Source organism: Lampetra fluviatilis, chromosome 25 (genome assembly GCF_964198595.1).
Source record: "Lampetra fluviatilis chromosome 25, kcLamFluv1.1, whole genome shotgun sequence".
NCBI classification, from domain to species: Eukaryota; Metazoa; Chordata; class Hyperoartia; order Petromyzontiformes; family Petromyzontidae; genus Lampetra; species Lampetra fluviatilis.
The window spans coordinates 9,907,366-9,917,349 of record NC_136299.1 but is presented as its reverse complement, the minus strand read 5'-3'; the positions used below and the strand labels follow the sequence as shown (position 1 = coordinate 9,917,349).

Sequence of the window (9,984 nt, the reverse complement as noted above, 5' to 3'; positions counted from 1 at the left end):
TTTCTATCCCTTGATTATCTTTCAAGTGACAATATTTCAGACTTGGTTATTTGCTTTTGTATGCTTTTATAATTTAGAATACAGTGAGCGGGGGGGGGGGGGGTTAAATGGTCATTTTCTGTTCATTGTGATGTGCATATGGAACAGGAATTTATAATTTTTCGTACACTCGTATTTCGGTGGCCTTATTCTAGCTCCTTCCTACAAAATAAATCTGGACTCGATTGTATGTCGGCTGTGTAGGTATGTATGCTGACAAAACTTTATTTTTGGGGGAGTGAAAAAAGTTGGTGGGGGGCGTTTGGTCTACAATTGTTGTAAACCTTCTATCAACTTCTTACCCCGCTTCTCGTGGGGGGGTTCCACTTTCTACGACTTTTTTAATCGGGTCTTCTGAAAGGCTGGTATGATTTAGTTAACGGATAAACGGAACGCCGGGCTTTTACGATATAGATGTATTGATTCATAATGAGTGGATAAGTTCCATGAAAGGCAGTACAGCTGGATTGAATGCCGAAGAATCATAACATTTTTTGTTAAGTATAATATTTGAAAGCAAACAATATGGCTTTAGTGTTTCGCGAGTAATTTATAGCACCTCTGTGATGGTCACAAACATCAAGGTCATCGGAAGAAGCAGCAGCAGTCGTAACATCCGCAAATACATACTCATAAACGTCATAGGCAACAACACAAATCATACGTCACAATCATCACCCGAGTCTCGGCATTGCTGGATGCATAAGAGCGCTGTAGACATACTGGTAGGAACCTCCTGGTTACACCAGCCCACATGGGATGATTGTGTCCGTCCGTCCGTCGTGCATCCCAAAATGGGAGTGGTGCGGTTGGGTGGGGAGGGAGGGGCTGGGTGGGGAGGAAGGGGCTGGGAGGGGAGGGAGGGGCGGGGAGGGGCTGGGTGGGAAGGTTGGGGGTGGGAGGGGAGGGACTGGTCACCTCGTGGTGCCCTTATAAAACTCAACGTTTAACCTACTCACGGAATGTGTTTATTGTCCGCGAGACGTCTCGCGCGAGTCTATCGATGACCCCTAGCGAACACCAACAGTAATTGCGTTCAAGTCAGCAGCAGCAGCAGCCAGCAGCCTCCAGCAACGACAGCAAACAATCGAAGGTATCTATATCAAATGTCATCGGGAGAATCGTCATCGAAAGTAGTCGTAGCATCGTCGTGATCCTTAACGCCGTGGGTAATCACCAGAAGCATCAGTAATCAAAATCCGCAGCAGCGTCAGTTTTATGAACGCCATCCCTGTTCAGTCTCGTTGAAGACTTGGTTACGTAAGTGACCATCATTCATTATTAATATTCCGTGGGTCGTCGCCACCAAAGCCATCATTCTCGCGCACGGAGTCATTGGGCTACCGACCAAAGCCATTCGTTTCTCATTGGGTAAACATCATCGCCGTCGTACAATTACAAAGCATCAACAGCGATTGTCATCAAAAACATCCTCATCGGAATTAGTATCGTCATCCGCATCAGAAGGCTCATCGTCTCAAGCAGCAGCAGCAGCAGCGTCGTCATCATTCGCGAGTCTCGTTTGAGACACCGCTGCACGGTTACATAAGTGACCACGGTCGTTCGTTATCAAATATCCTGCGGGTCGCAACCAAATATTCCGCCATCCCCGACACGCGCGGAGCCTCATTGGCCCCGAGCGGCCATCCAATCGTCACTCTGTGCGTCAAAGTGCGCGACTCGGTGGCTGAGCGACTCCGTGACTCCAGAAGCCGGCTCGCTGTCACTCGCTGTGCCCAGCTCCTAGTCCTCCTGCTCCTCCTCCTCTCGCCCTCCACGCTCACCGTTCGCGTCCTCTTCCCAGGGTCGGCGTCATTCACGCGGCTATGGCTCTTCTTCGTCGGGCGCAGGGAGCGATGCTCCGGGCAGCTTTGCAGGGTCCGTCTCGAGTCGCGGCCCCCCGTGCCGCCATTCATTCGAGACCCGCAGAGGTGAAGATCGGAGTTGTGGTAAGTACTGTGTGTGTGTCTGTGTGATGTTAGCGCGCTGTTGGGAGCGGAGGTGCGGCGGTTAGCGCCACGCTGCGCTACGAACCGGGCTGCCCGAGTTTGATTCCCGCTCACGACCAACACCAGTGACGATTATCCCAACCGGTCCTGGGACCTTCCCTAGGTCGACTCAGCCTCAAATGAGTACCTGGTGCGGTGAGTGCACAACCGCCACTAGGGAGACAAAGGCGGACGGGCGTGGTGTTGGCTACCTACCCCCTCGTGTACCTACCGGACTTCATAGGCGCTCGCTAACAGCACTTGCCCCAACAGTCTGTGAAGGCTATACGGGGGATCTTTGTCTTTGTTTTTTTGTTAGCGCGCTGCGCTACCAACCCGGTTCCCGCTCACGACCAACACCAGTGACGAATATCTGACCCTGTCCTGGGTCTCCTCTAGGTCGACTCAACATCAAATGAATACCTGGTGCGCTGTATAAAACATCGCCACTCGGGAGACAAAGTCGGCTCGGCGTGGTGCTGGTCACCAGCCCCCCCCCCCCCCCCATCGTGTGCCGTACCGACCTTCAGTATGTTGAGGCCACACGGGGGATCTTAGCTGCTGTTGCGCACCTAGCCTGGCACAAACGCCGCGGTGAGGCGAGTGCCACTGAGTGCTGGGTGCGTCGTGAAGCTCCCTGGCGTAGCGAGCGCACTGCTCCGCCACCAACCCGGCGAGCCGCAGTCGAATTCGCGTCCAGGGAGGGCTAACATCAGCCACGAGTTGTACACACGGTACACGAGAATCGCTACCAGACCCCCCCCCCCTCCCCCCTGCGTAGACTTAGCCTCAAAAGCAAACGAGCACTTTGCTCGGTGTGCGAACATCGGCGCCGGGGTCATTGCGGCGACCACGCAGCCGCGCATGTGGCCCCCGTGTCGGAGTGAACACGTCGAGAGGCACACCCAGCCCCGACAGTCGACAGACTTCACACGAGGGATCCCTGTCCCTTCTCGCGTTGTGTAGCTGCGATTTGAACTGCGGCATTAATAGGCGCTCGCAAACAAAGGCCGCCTCCAGCTCACACTCGAGGCGCGTTCATCGACTGCTGGATGGAGGGCTTCCCCTTCGCCGTGCCAGTCAGTCGTGGGGGTCGATTGACCATACTTCACCACGCTGGGCCCACGCGGATTGGTGATATCGGTGTGCAGATTTCGTTGGCCCACTGTCGGTAATCCTGCTCGGGACTCCAACTCAGGTGGGCCGGGTTCAGGGATAGGCGCAGTGCGTTCACCAATGCGTCCGTCACACGCCTCTCTACCCACCGCCTCGCCCCGTGATACAACACGCTCTGCGTGTTACGCACAGCAGCTCGATGTTTCCTCGATGAGACAGACCCATTTGCCAGCTCACGCACAATAGCGAATTCACAACGAAGCGCAGTTATTCTAGACTGTACCGCACAATCGTACGTTGTGTTTGAGTTCATTCGCGTATTTTACTCTGAACTTTTAAAGCCGCTATTTACTATTCTTAGGTTTTTACGTGTAAAGTCACGTAGGTAAAATGCAGCTATCGTGCTGTGACGGTTCCAACTAAAGACGGAAGCTTGTGTTGCCTCCGAAACGTCGTGATTTTTATTTTATTTTTTATTTTACTTTAATTAATTATTTTTTTACTTCCGTGACTTTACCGAAAAAACCTAACAATATGAATCATTGCAGTCACGAAAGCTTCAAATCTAGAACCGCTATTTAATGTCGTTAAAATGTTTCAAAACGCATGTTCCACGTAGCCAGCCAATGCGTGAGTCCGATCACCATAAAATGCGGCGGACACTTCAAGCGACGTAATCGTCTGAAGGTTACATAATGTCGGCGCGGGGGGAGGGGTGGCGCAGCGGTTAGCGCACTGCGCTAGATACACCCGGCGGTGACCCGAATTAAAATTCGATTCCCGTATTCCCGACCATGACCAAAATCAGCGGCGAATTATATCGGATTTTAAAATTGGGTCTTCCTCTCCCTCCGACCGCCCCCTGCCCCACCACCTCGCCTCTTTACCTACCCGAACTGACCAGCGTGGTGAAGTATGGTCAAACCCCCACCCCCCCATCCCCGTGGGAAGGAAACTCTTTATCCCAGGGTTCTTCATTGTGAGGCCCGCGGGCCCCTGACGTACAACCACCATCGACGATACACAGATAGTGAAAACACCCCCATCATCATCATCACCATCACATCATCATCACATCATCATCATCACATCACCATCACATCATCACATCATCATCGTCGTGCTGCTGCTGTCAAACTACCCAATGGTTTCAAATGGCACTCACTCGTATCGACGACACACAAATAGTGAAAACACCCCCATCATCATCATCACAGCACCATCACATCATCACATCATCATCGTCGTGCTGCTGCTGTCAAACTACCCAATGGTTTCAAATGGCACTCACTCGTATCGACGACACACAAATAGTGAAAACACCCCCATCATCATCATCACAGCACCATCACATCATCACATCATCATCGTCGTACTGCTGCTGTCAAACTACCCAATGGTTTCAAATGGCACTCACTCGCACACTGATGATGTCGTATCCACCTCTTTATCCATTTGTGTGATTTTCACATCAGGGTCTCTGCGTGCGTTGCGCAACACATCGCCTCGACACCCGCGTGTGCATCGTGGCACTGGCATTGCAGCGACGCCTTTCACCGCACCGTGCCGGACGGACACTTGCAGCGCTCCGTATAGGATAACTCGTACAACACGAACCGCGCGGACGGTATTTAGAATGCTGTAGCACGCTCGGTGCGTCTCGCGGAGTCATTGCGCGCGGCGGGGGACGGCAGGCATCCGTTGTATTTGTGTTTAGTCTGCACAGACAACGGCGTGTGATGTAGGGCACTCAGTCTGCGCTCACGTAACATCAGCGCCGCGCGGCCGGGAGCTCCACATACGAGGGGCATACCGATTGAAGGAGTATCTCAAAAGAGTACCTGGTGCGGTGTGTAAACGTGTTTGTTGGCCACCCACCCCATCGTGTGCCACCGTGTCGGCCTTCATAGGTGCTGCTCCTCGCTAACAGCACTTGCCCCGACAGTCTGTTAAGGCTACACTGAGAGGTGGGGGGGGGATCTTTGTCTTTGCGCGCGTGTGCAGGATACCGTGTTGGCGCTGGGCGCGTTCGTCCTCACCATCACGGGCCCGTCCGGATGGATTCTAACGCACCTGCGCGTCTACCGCGGCAAGGAGTAGAGAGAAGCCCAGAGAGAGAGAGAAGACGCCTCTGGGAGACCCGGTCAAGAGACACGGAGGAGGAGGAGGAAGAGGGGGAGGAGGGGGAGGTTGCAGTAGCTTGGAGGAGGAGACCCCCCATCAGCGTTCAGTTCACGCCACTGCGTCCTATTAACCACATTAACCAAGGCTTCATTCATATCTCACCGATGTTTTTTTTCCGGATAGACTGGGGTAGGTGACTAGCGAGCAGCAGCCGTAGCGAGGTGTATGCTTGATTTGGTGTGCCGGGTGCAACAATAATGTCCGTGTCAATGTTCTTCCACGTGGTCGTTACTTTAGCACGGCCGAGATGTAATTAAGGAAAAAGTGCAGCCCTTTGTCAAATGCACTGCCGGATGAAGCCCTCACTAGCGCCGTGTGGGCCACGGGGGTAGTTTGAGCAGACTTCGCCCCGCTGGTCAGTGCGAGTTGGTCGATGGGAGGAGGTGTTCAGATCTCCGCGCGTTGTCCAGGATCATCGTCGTGTTGCAAGAACAGCAAAAGTCGAATGCTCTTGCCAAAGTAAGAGGGGCAAGTGTGAATACACGTGTGGGGTTTGCATCATCGCGTGACTGCGTGATGGTTAATAGGCACGTGCGATGATGATGATGATGATGCTGATGATGATGTGTGTGGATTAATCGCAGCGTGACGGCGTGATGGTCGGGAGTTGCGTGTGGGTGGCGATGTGGCTTTGTGAGGTTGTTGTCGTGCCCCAGGTGCAGGCAGTCGTGGGTTGACGCGAGTGGGGAGCAGATGAACCCGATGTTTCTATGTTCGATGTCTGGACCTTGTGGATCCCCCCCAAAAAATGCTTGATATGTGTCAGAATTGTGACCGCATTAAAAACAAATTGACAGTTTGCACGACACAGCGCGCGTGTGTTGTCACTGCTATCACACACTCGTCTACACTGATTTGTTTTGTTTAGCAGACGCAATTCATCAGAGAAGCAACCGTTGCAAGATGACAACGTCGCTCCAGGGGATACTACTTGCTGATGGTCGACACTGAACGGCCGAGTCGCAGCCCAAAGGAGGGAGCCCAGGTCAAAGTTCACCCCCCCATTGAGCCTTTCACATACTGAAGTTCGCGAGTGCCTATTAAGGCCAACACGGGGGGGGGGGGAGTCGGGTGGTGTGGCATAGAGGATTACGCTCTCTCCCCAGTGCTGATGTTCACACACGCGATCGGGTACTCACTTAAGGATGATTATAGGTAATCTAGGGGAGATATTCTTAGGTGTTTCGGTAAAGTCACGTAGGTAAACATTTTTTATTTAAATTAATAAAAGTAAAATAAAAATGAAATAAAAATCACGACGTTTCGGAGGCAACACAAGCCTCCGTCTTCAGGTGGAACCATCACAGCACGATAGCTGTATCAAGTAAGATACATTCCAAGAAAACAGTCCTTGTATATATCGTGCTGTGACGGTTCCACCTGAAGACGGAGGCTTGTGTTGCCTCCGAAACGTCGTGATTTTTATTTTATTTTTATTTTACTTTTATTAATTAAAATGTTTTACCTACGTGACTTTACCGAAAAAAACCTAAGAATATGAATCCTTGCAGTCACGAAAGCTTCAAATCTAGAATCTAGGGGAGGCCCATGGACCGGTTCAAATACCACTCGCCGCTGATGCCGTGGCCGCGACTGAGAATCAAAATCAGGTCGTCGGGTTCGTAGCACAGTGCGGTGGTGCACCCGATACACGGCCACTCCCACTACACGCCGGCAATTAACACACATTCATATAAACACGAGCACAAACTCACGAGACAAAGATCCCCAGTTGTAGCCTTAATGGACTGCTGGGGCAAGTGCTGTTAAAGAGCACCTGTGCATGGGAAGCGTTGGTGTTTGTGAAGGTCGGAACGGCACACGAGGGGGTGGGTGGCCAGCACCACGCCCGACCGCCTTTGTCTTCCCAGTGACGATGTTTTTTTACACACCACACCAGGTACCCATTTTAGGCTGAGTTGACCTAGTGTAGTCCCAGGACCGGTTCAGATCATTGTCATTGGTGTTGGCCGTGAGCGGGAATCGCAGCGTAGTAATCGCCTTGCCACCCCACTACAGACAGACACCCACATACAGACACACCGACAGACACATTCATATAAACATTTACATACAGACATACAGACACACCGACAGACACATTCATATAAACACATATACATACAGACATACAGACACACCGACAGACACATTCATATAAACACATTTACATACAGACACACCGACAGACACATTCATATTAACACATTTACATACAGACATACAGACACACCGACATACACATTGATATAAACACATTTACATACAGACATACAGACACACCGACAGACACATTCAAATAAATACATTTACATACAGACACACCGACAGACACATTCATATAAACACATTTACATACATTCAAACACACCGACAGACACATTCATATAAACACATATACATACATTCAAACACACCGACAGACACATTCATATAAACACATTTACATACAGACACAGAGACAACGTCATACACATACGGCAGTGCAGCGATGTTAGCTGTGGCCAAGAATCGAAATCAGATCACCCGGTTAATCGTGCGATGCGCTAACCGCTGCGCCACCGCTCCCATCCATATGACAATCCAGCACTCGTTTTGCATTCAACGTAACAACCATCCCCCCTTCCCCTACTTGCCCACGCGCCCACTCGCAGGCCAAGTGGTGAGGTCACCTTGTTGCCGCACAGGGACGGCTGTCACCGGGGGTGCCCTTACACATGTCGCACCTCCGATTAAGTACGGCGGGCTGCGTACGATGCAAAAGAAGTTCAACCATCGATGTAAAACGAAAGACACACTTCGGCACGCTCCCAGTGTAGCTGTAACAGGAATGAGGTCGCTTTATCACAAAAAAAAACAAATTACAGCACTTAATTCGGGGGCTATAATCGCTAAAAGCCTGCCCCTGCGCGGAATGGCTTCTTGGAAACTCGTGATTACTCGTTGCTTCCAACATCGCCAATAATAAACACGGCGGTTCCCGGTCGCCACTTGAGGAAGGTTTGTCAAGTCCGTCGGGACGAGGCCCCCTTCTTCTGTGGCGGTGGGTGACGATGAGCCGCGCCGCGTGTGAACACCCGAGCAGACAGACAGAGAGTGAGTGTCGTTCGCATTTTTCCCATGATCTCTTACTCCCCCCCCCCCCCCCATACGGATAGAGATTCGCCAAAGTATTCTGCCGAGTAAGAGACGCTCCGGACGATAAGACCCCCACTCCCCACACCACCCCAAATTAGTGCTGGACTAAGCTAATGCGAGGCCTGTAGCATATGTTATAAAGAAGCCCTAAATAAAATCAAAACACGTGAATATTAAAACACTGATTTTTTTTACTTGCACTGTAAAGTAATTGTATTTTTTCATTTGCCATTTCGCCAGATAATACGACAAATCGCTAACCTTAAACACCCGCTCGTTCATAAAATTTGAAGGCGGTATAGTACTATAGTAATAGAGCAAGTGCAGAATCACTGAACCGGAATTGATAGCTTGAAAGCATTTAGCGCGGGGGCCCCTGAAAGTGCGGGGCCCGTAGCAGCTACATATGTAGCAGCTACATATGTAGCAGCTACATATGTAGCAGCTACATATGTAGCTGCTACATATGTAGCAGCAAGTGCTGTTTGGGGGCACCCCATGAAGGTGGGCACGGCACACGGACGGGTGGGTGGCCAGCACCACGCTAGGCCGCCTTTGTCTCCCGAGTTGTCGATGTTTACTCATCGCACTGGGTACAGTGCTAATTTTGAGGCTGAGTCGACCTAGGGGGGGGCATGAGTGAGGATGAAATTCCAGATAGGAATGTAGAATTGCAGCCACGGACATTCAAGTGCTGCCAAAACGTTCCGAGTAGAGTTGCCAACAGACCTAGAACAATAACAATAATCATCATGATGATGACACATGATACATAATTTATTATGGAACGGATGAGTGAGTGGAACACGCGATTTGCTTGCGTTAACTTACGGAATAATAAACATATTTGGTGCCAACGCCCAACAGGGACACGGCCAAGGGCGTGCAGGTGCCAGGCCTCAGTGAGGACGGTACAGACTGTGACCGTACAGAGGTTGTGTTGCCTGTACAAGCCCTGTGTCTGTGACCGTGGGTGTCTGTGTGTGTGTCTGTGTGTGTGTGTCTGGGCGTGGTGCTGGCCACCCACCCCCTCGTTCCTGTACCGTTCCGGCCTTCATAGGTGCTCGCTAACAGCACTTGCCCCTACAGTCTATTAAGGCTATACGGGGGGTCTTTGTCTTGTGTCTGGGGAGCGGTAGTGTAGCGGTTAGCGCGCTGCACTACGAACCTGGCTACCCGGGTTCGATTCCCGCTCACGGCAAACACCAGTGACGATTACCTAAAGCGGTTCCTGAGCCTCCCCTAGGTCGACTCAGCCTCAAATGAGTACCTGGTGTGATGTGTAAACATCAGCACTGGGGAGACAAAGGCGGTCCGGTCGTGGTGTTGGCCACTCGCCCACCCCCCACTTTTGGCCTTCATAGGCGCACGTGAAAGCTATATATGGCGGGCGAGGAGGGGGGGTGGAATCTTCATCTTTGCCTTTTGTAAACGTGAATGCGTCTCTCTCTCTCTCTGGCGTGACCATCCACTCGTCTACGCACGCAGCTCTCACCACTCGTCCGTGATTCTATCCGGG

At 51.5% G+C, this 9,984-nt stretch overlaps 1 long non-coding RNA gene across 3 annotated transcripts; it reads left to right on the top strand.

Moving 5' to 3' along the window:
• Window positions 1–995: 995 nt before the first annotated feature.
• Window positions 996–6,135, top strand: LOC144941792 (uncharacterized). 3 transcript variants are annotated; one of them, XR_013639267.1, is made up of 3 exons: window positions 996–1,132; window positions 1,844–1,988; window positions 5,148–6,135. It is a non-coding gene; the product is annotated as an uncharacterized LOC144941792 (long non-coding RNA). The 3 variants fall into 3 exon arrangements; XR_013639268.1 differs by lacking the exon at window positions 996–1,132 and adding an exon at window positions 1,207–1,550; XR_013639266.1 differs by lacking the exon at window positions 996–1,132 and having other exon boundaries at window positions 1,559–1,988.
• The last annotated feature ends 3,849 nt before the right edge of the window (window positions 6,136–9,984 follow it).